The following is a 21703-nucleotide window of genomic DNA, read 5'->3' as shown; positions in this document are numbered from 1 at the left end:
CCATTCTCCTGCCTCAGCCTCCCGAGTAGCTGGGACTACAGGCTTCCGCCACTGTGCCCCTTAGTAGAGACGGGGTTTCAACATGTTAGCCGGGATGGTCTCGATCTCCTGACCTCGTGATCTGCCCGCCTCAGCCTCCCAAAGTGCTGGGATTACAGGCGTGAGACACCACGCCTGGCCCAAGAATACTAATAGTTAACTTTTAATGAGCATATACCACATGCCCAATCTGTTTTAAGCATTTCACATGTAATTATAAAGTAAATCTTCAAAATATGTATGAGGCAGGATTATTAATATAACTGTTGGACAGATTCCTCATGTCTTAAGTCACATTAAATAGGAGGTGATCATTTCGACTTTGATTATTAACCTTTATGCTATAGTATTTCACTTATTTGCTTTTTTTAATTTAAAAAATTCACAATTTTTAATAATAGTTTACTATTCGTATCTCTATTAAGTAAATTTTTTATTTTTTCTTCCTTCATTATTTTCTACCATGCATCACTTGCATTTTTAATGAGAAAGAATCTTTTTTCATTCCTTGCCATTTATTGCTATAAAGTAACATTCAAGCCAAATCTACGTAAGAGCAATGCTGTTATATCTTTTGTTTTGTGTGGCTATTTCGTTTATTTTTGTTGAGGTACAGAAGAGCAGTCTGATGAAACCCTATTTCATAAACCTTATTAAATAATGGCCTAAAAGAAAGAAAAGATTTCTGGAAGTCTAATTGTAACAAATCTCCATTTTCTGACTACAGGAAGGACGGTATGACTGCTCACTGGGTATGCGTATCAACTGACATAAAAATAAAATCTACATGTCACGTCGTGGCTCCATACAGCTGCAATAATTGCTGCACTGCAGCTGTTGAACCTACCTTAAATGTCAGAGATAATTTCTAATACACATGTTTAGGTTTCGTCATTTTCTTTAATACAAGCTAAATAATTTGTGGGAATGTATAAATACTGTATACATAAACAATGACTCTGTAGCTAGCCTTCAGAAACATGTTGGAATGTCAACACACTATGACATTATGTATGAAGTAATTGTGGGAAATATGCACATAAACTTACAGCAAACATTTAGTGAGAAAAAACACTTGTAACTTTTCTATCAGAATTTCAATTAAAAAAAAAATGAAGCACTTGACAGCAAATCCATATGCACATATCATCTGATAGCAGCAACTAATTAAATTATAAAAGGTAGAGCACATAGCACAAAGAAAGCGCTACAGAACCTCATGCCACTTCCATGTTGATCCCTGGATATGTACTTTATTTGCTAAATGCTGTTATATTGTAACATTCTTTTAAAAATTTATGTCATTCCCACTAGCAACACACCTTAGCTGAAAATTAAAGAGAGGCTGGAAAAGTCATTCATATAATAGGAAAATTATTGAAAGGAACTTTGAAATTGACATTATAGAGATCAGCGTGTGTAAGTTAAGAAAATATGTAAAATAATTAGGTTGGTGATATGTAATAGTACTTATACTTTTTAGATTAACAAATATGCTACTTTGTTGACTTATTTTGCTCTTTTGTTGTTGGTTTATTTTTGTTTCATTTCATTTTATTTTTTATTATTTTTATTTTTTTTTATTTATTTATTTTGAGATGGAATCTTCCTCTGTACCCCAGGCTCGAGTGCAGTGGCGCGATCTGGGCTCACTGCAAGCTCTGCCTCCCAGATTCACTCAATTTTCCTTCCTCAGCCTCCCAAGTAGCTTGGACTATAGGCGCCCACCAGCACACCCAGCTAATTTGTTGTAATTTTTAGTAGAGACAAGGTTTCACCATGTTAGCCAGGATGGTCTTGATCTCCTGACCTCGTGATCTGCCGGCCTCGGCCTCCCAAAGTGCTGGGATTACAGGCGTGAGCCACCGTATTTTTTATTTTTATTTTTTTGAGACGGAGTCTGGCTCTGTCGCCCAGGCTGGAGTGCAGTGGCAGGATCTCGGCTCACTGCAAGCTCCACCTCCTGGGTTCATGCCTTTCTCCTGTCTCAGCCTCCAGAGTAGCTGGGACTACAGGCGTCTGCTACTTTGTATTTTTAGTAGAGAGGGGTTTCACTGTGTTAGCCAGGATGGTCTCGATCTCCTGACCTCATGATACGTCCACCTCGGCCTCCCAAAGTTGGTTTATTGTTTTGTTTTCTGTTGCTATAATTTTTGAAAGGTTAAGTTTTATTCCAATTTTAAAGAATGTTTTTCAATATCAATACTCTGAAAATTATGTTAGTATATGATATTTGAAGTCTTTTGATCCATATTTATTAATATTATTCCCTCATGATTAGCCATTGCCATCTACTTAATATTTATTTGTTGAGAACCTATTATACACCAGACATTTTCTATATCCAGGAAAGACAGCTTCAGTCCTATATGATTACACTTTTATGAGGTATCTGAAGTAGTCACCTTCATAGAAATAGAAAGTATAATGGTGGTTGCCAGGGGCTGGGTAGAGGAGGGAATCAGAAGTTTGTTTAACGGGTACAGGGTATCAGTTTTACAAGATGAAAAAGTTCTTGAGACCCATTGCACAGCAACATGAATGTGCTTAATACTACTAAACTGTACACTAAAAAATTGTTAACATGATAAACAGAAACTTACCAAAATGTATATTTGACACATGTGTAGTTTATTGTACGCCAATTCTACCTCAATGACACTGGTTTTTTTGTTGTTGTTTTTTAAAGATATGGGGGAACCTTAAATATATATTGCTAAATCAAAGAAGCCTATCCGAAATGGTTACATACTGTATACTTGCAACTATAGGACATTTTGGAAAAGGCAAAACTATAGGGACAGTTAAAAGATCAGTGATTCACAGGAGTTCAGGGAGAAGAAAGGGAAGAATATGTGGATTGCAGGGGATTTTTAGGGCAGTCAAATTAGGTATGATATTGTCATAGTTGACACTTTTTAAAACCCATAGGACTTTAGAACACAAATCTAAATTATTGATCGTATTTCATAATAATTTATCATTTTTCAGCATTTTTAACAAATGTGCCATACTAATGCAAGATGTCAATGTGGGGGAATCTGCCAGGATGTGGAGAGAGAATATATTGATAATGTTTATATTTTCTGCTCAATCTTTTAGTATAAAAATACTCCAAAAAAATCTAACTATTAAAAAGAAATACATTCAAAATGCAAACATAATCAAATCAATTCTCACCAACCGCCTTCACCTTAATTTTAGACCATTATCATTTTTCATATTTTTTGCCCTGCTCCTGTAGAGGGTGTTCTAAGTGTAGAGGCAAGATAGAGTCATTTAAAACATTTCACTGTTCTTTGCAAAATCCAGCTTTGGATTTTAAATTAGAATCAGACAGTTTAGTCATCACAGCCACCTATATGACTACCTAATTTTGTACCACATAATTCAATATCCTTTAACTTTTTGGCATCATCTGCCCAGCTCACTTCACTCTAGCTTCATTGACTAGTTCTCTTTCTTGAACACATCAGCCATTCTCTAACCCAAAGATTGTCTTTATTGTTCTCTTTCTAGTATGATCTTCTGCCAGACAGCCTGATAAACCTTCTGCCTTAACTCCTTTGAGTCTGCTCACTTACCATTTTTTTTCTCTTTTTTTAGACGGAGTCTCGCTCTGTCCCCCAGGCTGGAGTGTAGTGGCCGGATCTCAGCTCACTGCAAGCTCCGCTTCCTGGGTTCACGCCATTCTCTTGCCTCAGCCTCCCGAGTAGCTGGGACTATAGGCGCCCGCCACCTCGCCCGGCTAATTTTTTGTATTTTTAGTAGAGACGGGGTTTCACCGTGGTCTAGATCTCCTGACCTTGTGATCCGCCCGCCTCGGCCTCCCAAAGTGCTGGGATTACAGGCGTGAGCCACCGCGCCCGGCTATCATTTTCTTAATAAGCAGAAACTTCCTTGACCACCTAGTGTAAAATAGCAAGCATTTCTTCTCAGCACTTTCAATCCCTTTCCTTGCTGTATTTTTCCCCATAGCACTTATCATTATTAGATATTCTATCGATTTCACTGTGCAACTCTACAATATAATATGCCAGGAAGGAGAGAGAGAGGAAAGAAGGTGGAGAAGAGAAAAGCAGAGGAAGACAATAAAACTGAGAAAACAAATCTTAGAGATAACTAGGCTTTCTGAAGCTATCACACCAAGTAGGTGAAATCCAAGATTCAGACTTTCTTCCAGACCCGTCCCAAATCCAGATAAATATGACTAATCCAAGATTCATACATAAGCATTTATACTATTTTGATACACATATTTATAGATTTTTGCCTAATTGCCTTATCATAACTCATCTCCGAACATATATTTGTTTGCCTTCATGTTATTCTACGGAGTAACTGCAAATTTGAGATAAGTATATTAACTGAGAACACTTAGTTACTGTATTTAAGTAGAGGAAGATTATTTCTTAAAGAAGACTGGGGTTTAGTTAAGACTCATTATCTGTCAGAGTTGGGTCAAATGCAAAAATAGCCTTTTACCTTAATATGATTGACCTAACAAAAGCCCTTGCATTTATTCATTAGGGTTATTCTTAAATGGTTCTGTCTGAAAAGTGCTTTTCAACAATAGATTAATCCCCAAAGCATTTTAAATCTTTGGGTAAGCTGCTGCAGGTTAGAAATTAAAACCTTCCATTATATATCTACCAAATAGAGTTCAGTGCTTCAGGCTGTGAACTTGTCTAAAACTCTTGCAAAGAGTATCTGTTTTGTAAATGTCTTTTATAGTAAAGTATAAAGGAGTCAGTTTAAATGTTAAGAAAAAAGAAAGAAAGGCATATGGAGAATAGTAAAACCATAAATTTAAGGTCATGACAGATGTCATGGTTCTTAACAAAATAACTAACTTGAATTTTGAAGGATCAAGAAAAGTTACAATTCAATTTGGGAATATGTTACTTTGTGCATTTCTTGTTTAGAACTAAAACATTTCTGTACAATTTAATCTTTTCATACCATTACACTGCAGTGTTAGGGCTTTTCTTTTGCAATGTTTAATTCCTTTTCTTGGATGGACAAATTATCCTTGTTTTCCCTGCAGCCAACTCTAATGATTTCCACTAACTGTGATAATGAGGCCAAAGCTGATTAACTTTAGGCCTTTCTTATACTAAAATTAACAAGCAAGCTATACTGCAATAAATGTAACTCTCTCTCTCTCTGTATATATATATACACACACACACTATATATATAATATATCTCATATATATCGCTATATATAGTATGTATATGTGTGTGTGTCTGTGTATTTGTGTGTCTGTCTGTGTAAGAATATTCTTATCTTCCCTTCTAGCAAAAGGAAAAAAAAAATCAGTGAATCTGCCAACATGGCCATTGCCAGTTGGCCAGAGGATCAGGTCACTTGCATGTCCTCTCTCAGCCTGAGAGAATATATGCATACTTGGCTGCATTCTAGTTTTGAAGGACACCTGCACTGCTGGTTCTGGACTTAGTGGGATACAGAGGCACTGTCTTGAACAGCTTTATTTTAACCCATTTAAACAAAGAGTTAAACTGGAATTTAGAACTTTTTCAAGGAAAGATGTTATAAATCGGTATGAAAACTTAAATAGATTTCATTTTACCCAAATATTAATACATAAAACACATCCTTTTTTACTTAGCCTTTTATCATTAGTCATTTACCTTGTTTTCTAGATGGAGGAATTGTGTTTAATGGTACCAACTGTTTTGTGGTGTTTTTCTTGAAGAAGAGGCCATTCTTCTCCAGATGATTATTTTGGACTTTGCAAAAGAACAAGGAAGCACTTACAAAGAAGTTTATACTCAGAATTTGCTTTTTACATCTCTATTGGAAAGCATATATTGCTTATTAAATAAATATACAGCTGTAGACTTCCAAACTTTTGGACTATCATTATATGCCTTGCAGTTTTTTATTGGTACTGTGAGGGCAGCAAGGAAGTAAAAAAAAAAAAAACAAAAAAAAATGACCTTCTCTAAAGCAGTTTCCAATTTAAATCTCGAATAAAAGACACTTAACAATTATTCTGTTACTATGTTAGGTATTCGTAAGTCCTTATAAATGCTTTTTTAAGAATATCTAATACAGTTAAGAGAGCTCTTTACATAACTATCTCTTACGTTTATGAGTCCTTGCTAGGTACGAGCTATATCTCATCTATGTCTTTAATCCCTAATCAGTGACACAAAATCAAGCTTACAATAGGTGTTTGGTAACAACTTTTTTGTATGATCAAAAAGTTTGAATTCCATAAGCAGAGGTTTCATTTATTTCATACTAGATGCATATAGTTTATATAATATTTATATACTTTTCTTCTATCTAAACACTTGAGTGTTTTTAGTTAAAAGGCCAACCAAAGAACTAAAGAGTCATTCTTCAGTCTTCTCCTTCTTTAACTCATATATCCAACTCATTTCAAGTTTCATAGATCCAGCAAAATGCATATCGAATCTTTAAATTCTGTTCTTCTCCACTGTTATTTTTTTTCTACCATGAAAAATTGTGGAATAATTCTTTGATAACTTTAAGGCCATACATAATATAACACACTAATTACCACCACTGCTTCTACCTCCAGTACCGCCATTGCCACAATCACCATCAGTATCACCATCACAACCATTACTACCACCATCACCAAAACCACCACCACCATCAGCACCTGTACCATAACTACCATCTCCACCATCACCGGCACCATTATCATCAGCATGCCACCACCACCACTGCCATTGCCAATGCCTCAGTGGAAGAGGAGTGGAGTAGCGAGGTGCTTGAGACAGAATTTTCTCCCCCAAATCCCCCATTATCACCATTGCTGCTAACACTATCAAAGCTAAAACTTCAGGTTGTTTCTATACCTGAAGCCTCAATACTCTTTATTATTATTATTATTATTGTTGTACTTTAAGTTCTAGGGTACATGTGCACAACGTGCATGTTTGATACATAGGTATACATGTACCATGTTGGTTTCCTGCACCCATCAACTCATCATTTACGTTAGGTATTTCTCCTAATGCGATCCCTCCCCCAGCGCCCTACCTCTTGACAAGCCCTGGTTTGTGATGTTCCCCACGCTGTATCCAAGTGTTCTCATTATTCATTTCCCACCTATGAATGAGAACATGTGGTGTTTTTTCTGTCCTCATGATAATTTGCTGAGAATGATGGTTTCCAGCTTCATCCACGTCCCTGCAAAGACATGAACTCATCCTTTTTTAATGACTGCTTAGTATTCCATGGTGTACATGTGCCACATTTTCTTAATCCAGTCTATCATTGATGGACATTTGGGTTGGTTCCAAGTCTTTGCTATTGTGAATAGTGCCACAGTAAACATATGTGTGCTTGTGTCTTTAGAGCAGCATGATATATAATCATTTAGGTATATGCCCAGTAATGGGATGGCTGGATCAAATGGTATTTCTAGTTCTAGATCCTTGAGGAATCACCACACTGTCTTCCACAATATTTGAACTAGTTTACAGTCCCACCAACAGTGTAAAAGCATTCCTATTTCTCCACATCCTTTCCAGCATCTGTTGTTTCCTGACTTTTTAATGATTGCATTCTAAATGGCTTAAGATGGTATCTCATTGTGGTTTTGATTTGCATTTCTCTCATGACCAGTGATGATGAGCATTTTTTCATGTGTCTATTGGCTGCATAGATGTCATCTTTTGAGAAGTGTCTGTTCATATCCTTTGCCCATTTTTTGATGGGGTTGTTTCTTTCTAGTAAATTTGTTTGAGTTCTTCATAGATTCTGGACATTAGCCCTTTGTCAGATGGATAGAGTGCAAAAATTTTCTCCCTTTCTGTAGGTTGCCTGATCGATCTGATGGTAGTTTCCTTTCCTGTGCAGAAGCTCTTTAGTTTAGTTAGATCCCATTTGTCTCTTTTGGTTTTTGTTGCCATTGCTTTTGGTGTTTTAGTCATGAAGTCTTTGCCCATGCCTGTGTCCTGAATGGTATTGCCTAGGTTTTCTTCTAGGGTTTTTATGGTTTTAAGTCTAACATTTAAGTATTTAATCCATCTCAAATTAATTTTTGTATAAGGTGTAAGGAAGGGATCCAGTTTCAGTTTTCTACTTACGGCTAGCCAGTTTTTCCAGTAACATTTATTAAATAGGGAATACTTTCCCCATTTCTTGTTTTTGTCAGGTTTGTCAAAGATCACATGGTTGTAGATGTGTGGTATTATTTCTGAGGGCTCTGTTCTGTTCCATTGGTCTATATATCTGTTGTGGTACCAGTACCATGCTGCTTTGGTTACTGTAGCCTTGCAATATAGTTTAAAGTTAGGTAGCATGATGCCTCCAGCTTTGTTCTTTTTGCTTAGGATTGTCTTGGCAATGTGGGCTCTTCTTTGGTTCCATGTGAAATTTAAAGCAGTTTTTTCCAATTCCGTGAACAAAGTCATTGGTAGCTTGATGGGGATGGCACTGAATCTATACCTTGGGCAGTATGACTATTTTCAAGATATTGATTCTTCCTATCCATGAGCATGGAATGTTCTTCCATTTGTTTTTGTCCTCTTTTATTTCGTTGAGCAGCGGTTTGTAGTTCTCTTTGAAGAGGTCCTTCACATCCCTTCTAAGTTGGATTCCTAGGTATTTTATTCTCTTTGTAGCAATTATGAATGGGAGTTCACTCATGATTTGGTTCTCTGTTTGTCTGTTAGTGGTGTATAGGAATGCTTGTGATTTTTTTCACATTGATTTTGTATCCTGAGACTTTGCTGAAGTTGCTTATCAGCTTAAGGAGATTTTGGGTTGAGACGATGGGGTTTTCTAAACATATAGTCATGTCATCTGCAAACAGAGACAATTTGACTTCCCCTTTTCCTAACTGAATACCTTTATTTCTTTCTCTTGCCTGATTGCCCTGGCCAGAACTTCCAACATTATGTTGAATAGGAGCAGTGAGAGAGGGCATCCTTGTCTTGTACCCATTTTCAAAAGGAATGCTTCCAGTTTTTGCACATTCAGTATGATATCGGCTGTGGGTTTCTCATAAATAGCTCTTATTATTTTGAGATATGTTCCATCAATAACTAGTTTATTGAGCGTTTTTACCATGAAGGGCTGTTGAATTTTGTTGAAGGCCTTTTCCGCATCTATTGAGATACTCATGTGGTTTTTGTCATTGGTTCTGCTTATGTGATGGATTACGCTGATTGATTTGTGTATGTTGAACCAGCCTTGCATCCCAGGGATGAAGCCAACTTGATCGTGGTGGATAAGCTTTTTGGTATGCTGCTGGATTTGATTTGCCAGTATTTTATTGAGGTTTTCACATCATTGCTCATCACAGATATTGATCTAAAATTCTCTTTTTTGTTGTTGTGTCTCTACCAGGCTTTGGTATGAGGATGATGTTGACCTCATAAAATGACGTAGGGAGTATTCCTTCTTTTTCTATTGATTGGAACAGTTTCAGAAGGAATGGTACCAGCTCCTCTTTGCATCTCTGGTAGAATTCAGCTGGGATTCCGTCTGGCCCTGGACTTTTTTTAGTTGGTAGGCTATTAATTATTGCCTCAATTTCAGAGCTTGTTATTGGTCTATTCAGAGATTCAGCTTCTTCCTGGTTTAGTCCTGGGAGGGTGTCTGTGTCCAGGAATGTATCCATTTCTTCTAGATTTTCTAGTTTATTTGCATAGAGGTGTTTATAGTATTCTTTGATGGTAGTTTGTATTTCTGTGGGATCAGTGGTGATATCCCCTTTATCAATTTTTATTGTATCTATTTGATTCTTCTCTCTTTTCTTCTGTATTAGTCTCGCTAGTGGTCTATCAATTTTGTTGACCTTTTCAAAAAACCAGCTCCTGGATTCATTGACTTTTTGAAGGGTTTTTTGTGTCTCCATCTCTTTCAGTTCTGCTCTGATCTTAGTTTATTGCCTTCTGCTAGCCTTTGAATTTGTTTGCTCTAGTTCTCTAGTTCTTTTAATTGTGATGTTAGGATGTCAATTTTAGATCTTTCCTGCTTTCTCTTGTGGGCATGTAGTGCCTTAAATTTCCCTCTACACAGTGCTTTAAATATGTCCCAGAGATCCTGGTACATTGTGTCTTTGTTCTCATTGGTTTCAAATAACATCTTTATTTCTGCCTTCATGACTTTATTTACCCAGTAGTCATTCAGGAGCAAGTTGTTCAGTTTCCATGTAGTTGTGCAGTTTTGAGTGAGTTTCTTAATTCTGAGTTCTATTTTGCACTTTGGTCTGAGAGACAGTTTCTTGTGATTTCTGTTCTTTTATATTTGCTAAGGAGTGCTTTACTTCCAACTATGTGGTCAATTTTAGAATAAGTGCTATGTGGTGCTGAGAAAAAATGTATATTCTATTGATTTGGAGTGGAGAGTTCTGTATATGTCTACTACGTCTGCTTGTTGCAGAGCTGAGTTCAGGTCCTGGATGTTCTTGTTAACCTTCTGTCTTGTCGATCTAATATTGACAGTGGGGTGTTAAAGTCTCCCATTATTATTGTGTGGGAGTCTAAGTCTCTTTGTATGTCTGTAAGGACTTGATTTATGAATCTGGGTGCTCCTATATTGGTTGCATATATATTTAGGATAGTTAGCTCTTCTTGTTGAATTGATCCCTTTACCATTATGTAATGGCCTTCTTTGTCTCTGTTGTTATTTGTTGGCTTAAAGTCTGTTTTATCAGAGACTAGGATTGCAACCCCTGCTTTTTTTGCTTCCCGTTTGCTTGGTAGATCTTCCTCCATCCCTTTATTTTGAGCCTGTGTGCATCTTTGCACGTGAGATGGGTCTCCTGATTTTAGCACACTGATGGGTCTTGACTCTTTATCCAATTTGCCAGTCTGTGTCTTTTAATTGGGGCATTTAGCCTATTTACATTTATGGATAATATTGTTATGTGTGAATTTGATCCTGTCATTATGATGTTCTCTGGTTATTTTGCCTGTTAATTGATGTGATTTCTTCATAGCATCAGTGGTCTTTACAATTTGGCATGTTTTTGCAGTGGCTGGTACTGGTTGTTTCTTTCCATGTTTAGTGCTTCCTTCAGGAGCTCTTGTAAGGCAGGCCTGTTGGTGACAAAATCTCTCAGCATTTGCTTGTCTGTAAAGGAATTTATTTCTCCTTCACTTATGAAGCTTAGTTTGGCTGGATATGAAATTCTGGGTTGAAAATTCTTTTAAGAATGTTGAATATTAGCCCCCACTCTCTTCTGGCTTGTAGGGTTTCTGCCAAGAGATCCGCTGTTAGTCTGATGGACTTCCCTTTGTGGGTAACTCGACCTTTCTCTCTGGCTGCCCTTAACACTTTTTCCTTCATTTCAACCTTGGTGAATCTGACAATTATGTGTCTTGGGGTTGCTCTTCTCGATGAGTATCTTTGTGGTGTTCTCTGTATTTCCTGAATTTGAATGTTGGTCTACCTTGCTAGCTTGGGGAAGTTCTCCTGGATAATGTCCTGAAGAGTGTTTTCCAACCAGTTCCATTCTCCCCATCACTTTTAGGTACACTAATCAAACATAGATCTCATCTTTTCACATAGTCCCATATTTCTTGGAGACTTTGTTCATTTCTTTTTACTCTTTTTTCTCTAACCTCGTTTTCTTGCATTATTTCATTAAGTTGATCTTCAATCACTGATACCCTTTCTTCCATGTGATCGAATCAGCTACTGAAGCTTGTGCATGTGTCACGAAGTTCTTGTGCCATGGTTTTCAGTTCTATCAAGTCATTTAAGGTCTTCTCTAGACTGTTTATTGTAGTTAGCCATTCATCTAATCTTTTTTCAAGGTTTTTAGCTTCCTTGCAATGGGTTCAAACATCCTCCTTTAGCTGGGGGAAGTTTGTTATTACTGACATTCTGAAGCCTACTTCTATCAACTCGTCAAAGTCGTTCTCTGTCCTGTTTTGTTCTGTTGCTGGCAGGGAGCTGTGATACTTTGGAGGAGAAAAGGTGCTCTGATTTTTAGAATTTTCTGCTTTCCTGCTCTGGTTTCTCCCCATCTTTGTGGTTTTTATCTACCTTTGGTCTTTGATGTTGGTGACCTACAGATGGGGTTTTGGTATAGATGAACTTTTTGCTGATGTTGATGCCATTTCTTTCTGTTTGTTAGTTTTTCTTCTAACAGGTCCGTCGGCTGCAGGTCTGTTGGAGTTTGCTGGAGTTTCACTCCAGACCCTGTTTGCCTGGGTATCACCAGCAGGGGCTGCAGAACAGCAAATATAGCAGAATAGCAAATATTGCTGTCTGATTCTTTCTCTGGAAGTTTCGTCCCAAATGGGAGCCACTTATATGAGGTGTCTCTTGGCCCTTACTGGGAGGTGTCTCCCAGTTAGGCTACACGGGGGTCAGGAACCCACTTGAGGCAGCAGTCTGTCCGTTCTCAGAGCTCAAACATTGTGCTGGGAGAACCACTACCCTCTTCAGAGCTGTCAGACAGGGATGTTTAAGTCTGTAGAAGTTGTCTGCTGCCTTTTGTTTAGCTATGCCTTGCCCACAGAGGTGAAGTCTAGAGGCAGTAGGCCTTGTGGAGCTGCAGTGGGTTCCGCCTAGTTCCAGCTTTCTGGCCACTTTGTTTACCTACTCAAGCCTCAGTAATGGCAGACACTCCTCCCCAAGCCAGGCTGCAGCGTCACAGATGGATCTCATACTGCTGCCCTAGCAGTGAGCAAGGCTCCATGAGTGTGGGACCCATTGAGCCAGGAAGTGGAGAGAATCACCTTGTCTGCCAGTTGCTAAGACCTTGGGAAAAGCACAGTATTTGGGCAGGAGTGCCCCATTTTTCCAGGCAGTCTGTCACAACTTCCCTTGGCTATTAAAGGGAAATCCCCCAACCCCTTTTGCTTCCCCGGTGAGGCAATGCTCCACCCTACTTCAGCTTGCCTTCCGTGGGCTGCACCCACTGTCCAATCAGTCCCAGTGAGATGAACCAGGTACCTCAGTTGGAAATGCAGAAATCACCCATCTTCTGTGTCGATCACTCTGGGAGCTGCAGACCAGAGTTGTTCCTATTCGGCCATCTACTTCTTCTCCACTGTTATTAAATCCACAACACCATAGCTTTTTTCTAGACTTCTGCCGGGCTCCATCAGTGGTTCAACCTGTATTCCTTCAGTATAATTTCTTTAAAATATGAATCAGAGAATGTCACTCTCTAGATTAGACCATAATGCCTCCAGTATGCTTAGAATAAAGTCAAATACCTTATCCTGTCTGACAAAGTCCCCCTAAACTGGATCCTACTATATCCTTATCCTCATCTTCGTTTACTCTCACCCTTCCCATTAAGCTTAAAACACATCATGTTCTTTTTTATAAAGCTCGCTCCAGCCAGAATCCTTTGGACCCACTGTTTTCTCTGTGTGGAACCTATTTTTTTCTGTCATTGTTACAGCTGGTTCCTTCTTGTGATCTGTGCCTATAATTAAATGCTACCTTTATATCTATGTTTATATTGCCATAAATGAAAGACGCACTTAAGAGTAATTTTATAATGGGTTTAATTATTTTACTTATAAGAATTCTGGAAGAAAGACTATTACAATGCTAGTTAATGACATAGCCCCATGATATCAAGGCAGTCATTAAGTTTCTCTGCTCATCTTCTACTTTCCTTTCCAGATTGTACTTCAGCTAACTTGAGAATTCAAGCATCATATCAGGGGTGAATAGATGAGAATAGCACTCTTTTAGGAAAGAAGTACCAGGGGAATGACTGTTAAGCTGGCAATTAAAAATGTTTGCCGTATTTCCTCAGAGAGATAATCTCTGATAACTCAGTTTATAGTTGTACTCAGCTGTTTTCAGCACATATTCCATTTTTATTTTTCTGCATAACATTTATGATCATTTGGCATTTTTTAAATTTTTTGTTTGTTGTTTTGTTTATTATCAGTATTCCTTCATTAAAACATAAACTGTGGATTGCCTATTTTCTTCATAGTTTTATTTACAAGATCCAAGATAAATGTAATAAATGTATTTGTCTTTTTGTGGCTAGCTGACTTTACTTAGCATGATGCCTTCAAGATCCATCTATACTGTAGCACATGACAAGATTTCCTTCATTTTTGAGGGTGAATAGTATTCTATTTTATGTGTATGATAAATTTTCTTTAACCAATGATCCATCAATGGACATTTGGGAAATACAAATCAAAATCACAATGAAATATCATCTCATACCCATTAGGATGGCTACTATAAAAAAAGAAAAAGACAAAAAAGTGTTGGTGAGTACGTGAAGAAATTAGAACTCTTGTATATTATTGGTGAGAATATAAAATAGTATAGCTGCCATGGAAAATAATATAGTCATGCCTCAAAAGACTACAAATAAAACTACCATGTGATCCAGTAATCCCACTTCTGAATATATATCCATAGAAATTGAAAGCAGGATATCAAAGAAGATTCATATACCTATATTCACAGCAGTTTTGTTCATCATAGCCAAGAGATTAAAGCAATCCTCCATGTCTTTTCATGGCAAAACAGCTTATTTCTTTTAATCACTGAATAACATTACACTAAATGGGTGTACTACAGTTTATTTATTCACTTTATTGAAGGACATTTTAGTTGTTTTCAGGATTAAGCCATAACAAATAAAGCTGATATACATGTTTATGTGTGAGTTTTTGTATGGACATAAAGTTTTCAAGTAATTTGAGTGAATACCAATCTACCAGATTCCCAGATATTATGGTAAGATTATTTTTAACATTATGAAAAACTACTATCTTCCTAAGTGGAAGTACCATTTTACATTCCTACCAGAAAAAAAAAAAAAAACAGAGAGAGTTCCTGTTGGTCCCCATCCTCACCAGCATTTTGTGTTGACAGCATCTGGGATTTTAGTCATTGTAATAAGCATTTAATGCTATCTAACTAACTTGGTTTTCATTTACAATACCCTAAAGAGGCATGATGTTGAGCATCTTCCATGACGATTATTTGCTAACTCTATATTTTATTTGGTAAGGTGTCTGTTTAGATCTTTTGCTCATTTTTTTCATTTTTTTTCTTCTTGTTAAGTTTTAAGAGTTCTTTGTATATATTGGATACAAATCCTTTATTTGATATGTGCTTTGGAAAAATTTTCTCCTAATTTATGGCTTTTCTCTTTATTCCCTCAGCAGTGTCTTTTGCATTTACATTTAGGTCTGTGATGCATTTGAGTTAATTTTTGTAAAAGATGTAAGCTCTGTGTCAATTTATTTTTCTTTACAGGTAGATGTCCAGTTGTTCCAATGTCATGTATGTAAAAGTCTACCTTTGATCCTTTGTCAAAGATATATTTATATGCATGAAGCTATGTCTGGGTTCTCTATTCTGTTGCATTATTTTTTGTGTGTTTTCTTTAGCTAATACCACAAGGTTTTCATTACTGTAGTTTTATAGTAAGTTTTGAAGTTGGATAGTCACCTATGTTTTTCTGTCTTCAGTATGATGGTGGCTATTAAGAGTGACAATTATATGTAAACTTTCTAATCAGTTTGTCAATATCCACAAAATAGCTTCCTGGGATTTTGACTGGGTTGCATCGAATCCTTAGATCAATTTCAGAGAAACTGAAGTTTTAACAATCTCAAGTGTTCCTATCCATATTTTTGGTATATATCTCCATTTATTTAGACTGTATTTATCTCTAAGTATGTGGGTTTTTTTTTTTTTTTGGTCTTAATATAAATATCATTGTGTTTGTTATTTCAAATTCCAATTGCTCATTATTGATACGTAGGAAAGCAATAGACTTTTCTATATGAACCTTGTATACTATAAACTTTTATAATCTTTTATTAGTGCCAGAGGTTTTTTTGGTTCATATATTGGGAATTTTTTACATACTCATATAATATATGAACAAAAAAAGGCTTTATTTTTTTCTTCCCAATCTTTATACATCTTTTTCTTGTCTTATGGCCTTAGGATTTCCAGTATTAGACTGAATAGAAATGGTGAGAGGAAGATTGATTTGTTCCTATCTTAAGCAGAAACCAGCTAGTTACTCACCATTAAATATGATGTTAGCTGTAGTTTTGCAGGGGATGGGGGAGTTGAAGATTTTTTTCTATCAAGTTGAATATGTTTTACTCTATTCCTAGTTTGCTGAGAGTTTTTATCCTAAATGGATGTTGGACTGTGTAATTTTTTTATGTAGCTCTATTGCTATCATCAAATGTTTTCTTTTCTAGCCTGTTGATGCAACCAACTGCATTAATTGATTATCGAATTTTGAACCAGTCTTGCACAACTGGAATGAATCACCTTAGTCTTCATGTATAATTCTTAATATACATTCTTGGATTCTATTTGCTAATATTTTGTTGAGGACTTTTGCATTATATGTTCATGAGAGACATTGGTCTGTAGCTTTCCTTTTCTATTATGTCTTTATCTGGTTTTGGTATTAGGATATTGCTGGTCTCATAGGAAGAATTAGGAGATATTTTCTCTGATTCTATTTTTGAAAGAGATTATAGATCATTGGTATCACTCATTCTTTTAATGTTTGGTGTAAGTCATCAGGGTTATCTGCTGCTTTCTGTTTTAAAAGATTAATTACTGATTGAATTGATTTAATATGTATAGACCTGTTCTGATTATCTACTTCTCCTTTGTGAGTTTCCATATATTGTGTCTTCGATAAATTGGTTCATTTTATCTATATTACCAAATTTATTGTAGCAGACTTCTTCATAATATTCCTTTATATTTCTAGTGTCCTTGTGATCCGTAGTGATGGCCCCTTTTTCATTTAAGAGGTTAGTGATCTGTGTCCTCTATATTTTTTATTTTGTTAGTCTGGCTACACATTAATCAATTTTATTGATTTTCTTCAAAGGATTAGCTACTGGGTTCATTAATTTTCTCTATTGTTTTCGATATTTTTTATTTTTTGCAATAATTTTTACCGTTTCTTTTCTTCTGCCTACTTTGGATTTAATTTGATCTTTTTTTTCTAGTTTCCTCAGACAGAAGTTTAGATTATTAATTTTAAATTTTTCTTCTTTTTAATATATGCAGTCATTGCTGTTGATTTTCTCTATGGAGATTTTGTTTTCAATGTCATTGGTCTCTGCTCTAATTTTTATTGTATCTTCTCTTTTGCTTACTTTGGATTTACTTTTTTCCTTATTTTTTCTAGTTTCCTACAGTGGAAGTCTATATGATTGATTTTAGATGGTTCTATTTTCTATTAAATGCTATAAATTATTTTCTAAGGACTACTTTTGCTGCAATCCAAAAATTTTGATACATTGTGTTTTCATTTTCATCTTAAAAGCATTAAAATAATTTTAAACTTTTCCTTGAGATTTAACTCTTTGACCCATGTGTTATTTATATGTTGTTTAATCTCCAAGTATTGGGGCATTTTCCAGCTCTCTGCCTGTTACTGATTAATAGTTTAATTCTATTTTGTTCTGGGAGTAGATACTGTATGATTTCTATTTAGTTGGATTTGTTACAGTGTATTTTATATGCCAGAATGTGTTCTATCTTGATGAATGTTTCATGTGAGCATAAGAAGAATGTGTATTCTGCTATCATTTAATGAAGTATCCTATTAGTGTCAATTACATCCAATCGATGCTAATGCTGTTCAGTTTAGCAATATCATTATTGATTTTCTGCCTGATGAATCTGTTAATTACCAATAGAAAGATGTTTTTACCTCCAAATATAATAGTGGATTTGTCTATTCTCGCAGTTGTATAAGTTTTTGCCTCATGTGGTTTAATATGATTTTGTTAGGCACATACAGCTTAGGTGGTGTTGTCATCTTGGGAAATAGATCCCTTTATTATTATGTGATGCCCCTCTTTATCACTGATATTTTCCTAGTTATAAACTTTAATTTATCTGAAATTAGCATAGCTACTCCAGCTTTCTTTTGATTAATGTCACTATAGTATATCTTTCTCTATCATTTTACTTTTAGTTTATCCGTATCTGTAAAATTAAAGTGGATTTCTTGTAGATGACATATAGTTAGGTCTTGCTTCTCTATCCACTCTGACAGTCTTTCTTTTAATAGGTGTAAGTAGAACATGAAAGTTAACATTAATATGGTTGGACTCATATCTACTGTATTCATTCCTGTTTCCTACTTATTGCCCTAGTTCTTTGTTTTTTTTTTTTTTTTTTTTAATATTACTCTATTTATCTTTCTTCTCTGGTTTTCATTGAGTATTTTATATAATTCCATTGTTTGTCTTCTTTAGCATATGAACTAAACACTTTTAAAAAATTTTAACGACTGTTCTAGAGTTTGCAATATACAAGGGTCTTCAAAAAGTTCATGGAAAATGTGTATTGTAAATAAACTATGCATGGATTTCAATTTTTTGCACTAAAATAAACTTGGGCTAACATGTTGTAACATATCTGAACAGGATCTAGTTGGTGGCACTAGAAAAATTAGACAATAGTTTGAAAAGAGGCCATACCAAAGCAACAAGTGTCCCGCTAAACTTGAAGCAAGAACAAACATCAAATTTATTGTGAAAGTTGGTTAGAGGAATGGCGAAATCCACTGAAGTTTTATGAAAAGTTAATGGTAAAAATGGCCCAAAGAAATCAGCAGTCTACAAATAGATAACTCATTTGAAGAAGCGGTGAAATGAAGTCGAAGATGTTGAAGATGAAGCCTGACCTTCCAGATCATATACATCGATTTTTTAGGAAAATATTAATCTTGTTTGTGCCTTAATTGAAGAGGAGTGACAGTAGCACCAAAAATAGTCAAGAAATCTCAGTTGGTTAGCTTACACAATCGTCACTGAAAAACTAAAGTTAAGCAAACTTTCCACTCAGTGGGTGCCTAAATTGTTGTGCACCGATCAGCAGCAGACAAAAGCAGAGCTTTCAATGGAAATTTTAAACAAGTATGATCAAGATCCTGAAGAATTTCTTTAAATAATTGAAACAGGAGATGAAACAAGACTTTATCAGTATGATCCTGAAGACAAAACACAATCAAAGCAACTGCTACCAGGAGGTAAAAGTGTTCCAGTTAAAGTAAAAGTGGACTGGTCAGGAGCAAAGGTCATGGCAACAGTTGTGTGAGATGCTCAAGATATTTTGTTTGTTGACATTCTGGAGGGCTAAAGAATGAAAACATCTGCTCATTTCGAGAATGCTTATCGTGAGAATGTTTTGAGAAAGTTAGCCAAGGTTTTAGCAGAAAAATGCCCAGGAAAGCTTCACCAGAGAGTCCTTCTCTATGACAACAATGCTCTTCCTCATTCCTTCCATCGAAAAAGAGCAATTTTTGGGAGTTGTGGTGGGAAGTCATTAGGCATTGAGCCTACAGTCCTGAAGTAGCTTCTGCTGACTTATTTTTCTTTCCTAATGTGCACAAATCCTTGAAGGGTGCCTATTTCTCTTCAGTTGATAATATTTAAAAACTGCATTTACATCATTAAGTTTCCAGGGTTCACAATTCTTCAGGAATGGACTAAATAGCTGGTATCATCTCTTACAAAAGTTTCTTGTATTTGATGAAAAATAAAATTGATTTTTTTATTTTTATCTTTTAATTCCATTTTTTATGAAAGTTTTGAAGTGTCCTCACATTTACAACAATTCCAAGTTTACTTTCAAATAATACTTTGCTGCTTCATGCACAGTACAGGTTCTTATAGTGGATATTCTCAATTCATCTCTCTTCTCTTTTATGACATTGCCATCATTTATCTTAATAAAATGTAAACTATAATCCCTGATTACATTGTTGTTATCAATATTTTAGATTATTTCCCAATAAGGAAAATTATTCTACCATTATTTATTCTTTCTCTAACACTCTTTCTTTTTTTATATAGATCAAAGTTTCTGACCTACATAATTTTCCTTCTCTCTGAAAAAAAAAAAAATTATTTTAACATTTTTGGCAATGCAAGTCTACCAGTGACAAATTCCCTCAATTGTTATTGGTCTGGGATAATATTTTTCTTTCATTCTGAAGAATAATTTCAATAGGTGCAGAATTCCAGGTTGGTGTTTTTTCTCTTTTAACACTTTAAATATGTCATTCTACTCTTCTCTTGTTTTTCACTCTACTTCTTCTTTTAAAACATGTCTAATATGATTATTATCTGTGTTCTTCTGTAGATAAGGAAAATTTTTCCTCTAGGTTCTTTCAAGATTTTCTCTTTCTCTTTGTCATCCTGAAGTTTGAATATATTAGGGCAAATTTTCGTTTTCAGTTTTTGTTTTGTTGTTGTGGTGGTGGTGGTTGTTTTAGTGTTAATCCCATTTGATGTGCTCTGACCTCTAGATCTGTGGCTTGGTATCTGTCATTAATTTTTCAGAAATTTTCAGTCATTATTACTTCAAATGTTTGTCTTTTTCTTTCTTTATTTTCTTCTCCTTCTGATATTCCAATTACACATCTGTTATGTTATACCTTTGATAATTGTTCCACAGTGTTTGTATATTCTCTTCTATTTTATTATTTTGTTTCTTTTGACATAATTTTTTCTCTTTGATTTTCAATTTAAGAAATTTCTGTTGACATCGTTTTAAGCTCAATGACTTTTTTCTAGTCTATGTCCAATCTACTGATGAGTCTGTCAAGAGCATTTTTCATTTTGGTGGGTCTTTTTTTTTTTTAATTTTCTAACATTTTCTTTCAATTCTTTATTGTGGTTTTTATCTCCCTGCTTACATTACTCAGTTCTTCTTTCATATTTTTAACTTTTTCTATTACAACTCTTAGCACATTGATTATAGTAATTTAAAATTCCAGGTCTAATGATTTTTAAATCTCTGCCATACCTAAGCCTGGTTCTGATGCTTGAATTTTCACTTCAGACTTTTGTTTTTAAGGATGACCTTTCTTTTTCACAGCTAAACATAATTAACAGGTAAAAGAAACAGAAAAATAGGTCTTTAATGTGAGGTTTTATGTTTATCTTGCCAGAAAGTAGGCTAGTTTACTGTTCACTCTAGCTAGATATGTTAGGTGCTAAAATTTCCCTGAGCATCCATGGTTTTGTTTTCCTTTTTTTGTGTAGGTTTCCGTAGATACTTATTCTTAAATAAAATTTGAGGCTTGCAATTCTTTATTATTATTATTATTTAGTTGCCTCATTGGTGTGTTGATAAGTTGTGGGGGAAAAGGAAGTATTCTATTGACCTATAAAACCAGTAGTAGCTCTAGTGGTAGAATTATGATCGTGGGTTTCTGCTTTTGCTAAACTGTGATTCTCTTTATCCACTTGTCTCTCCAGTTTTCAGAGTGTCAGCTTGTCCTGTGGTGTCAATTTTCTGAGGAATCTAAAAAGAGTTATTGGTATTCAGTTTGCTTAGTCTTTTCTTGTTGTGAGTGTGGGAGTCAAAACTTCCAAGCTCTTTGCACATAAGACCAGAAACTAGAAGTTTTTTGAATACTTTTTTGGGGTAAAATTTTTCTAAAGTCTTCTCAAATAATATATGCAATAACATATGTTAAATCTCTTAGTGTAGGAGGACATTTTTGTGGAATTTCAATGCATTTTGCTCAAAAATTGTAAGTGGATTTTTATTATATGAGTTTATTTTTCTTACACGTTAGTAGAAAATAGCTATGGAAACATATATCAAAGTTCTTAATTACAGAGAAAAGAATTAGTTAATTTAAACAGAAAAATGCTTAATAAACAATATTAACACAGGGTCTTCAATACCAGA

Source organism: Macaca fascicularis, chromosome 3, assembly GCF_037993035.2.
Source record: "Macaca fascicularis isolate 582-1 chromosome 3, T2T-MFA8v1.1".
Lineage (NCBI taxonomy): Eukaryota > Metazoa > Chordata > Mammalia > Primates > Cercopithecidae > Macaca > Macaca fascicularis.
The sequence above is the reverse complement of the archived record's forward strand: the minus strand, read 5'-3'. Positions refer to the sequence as shown.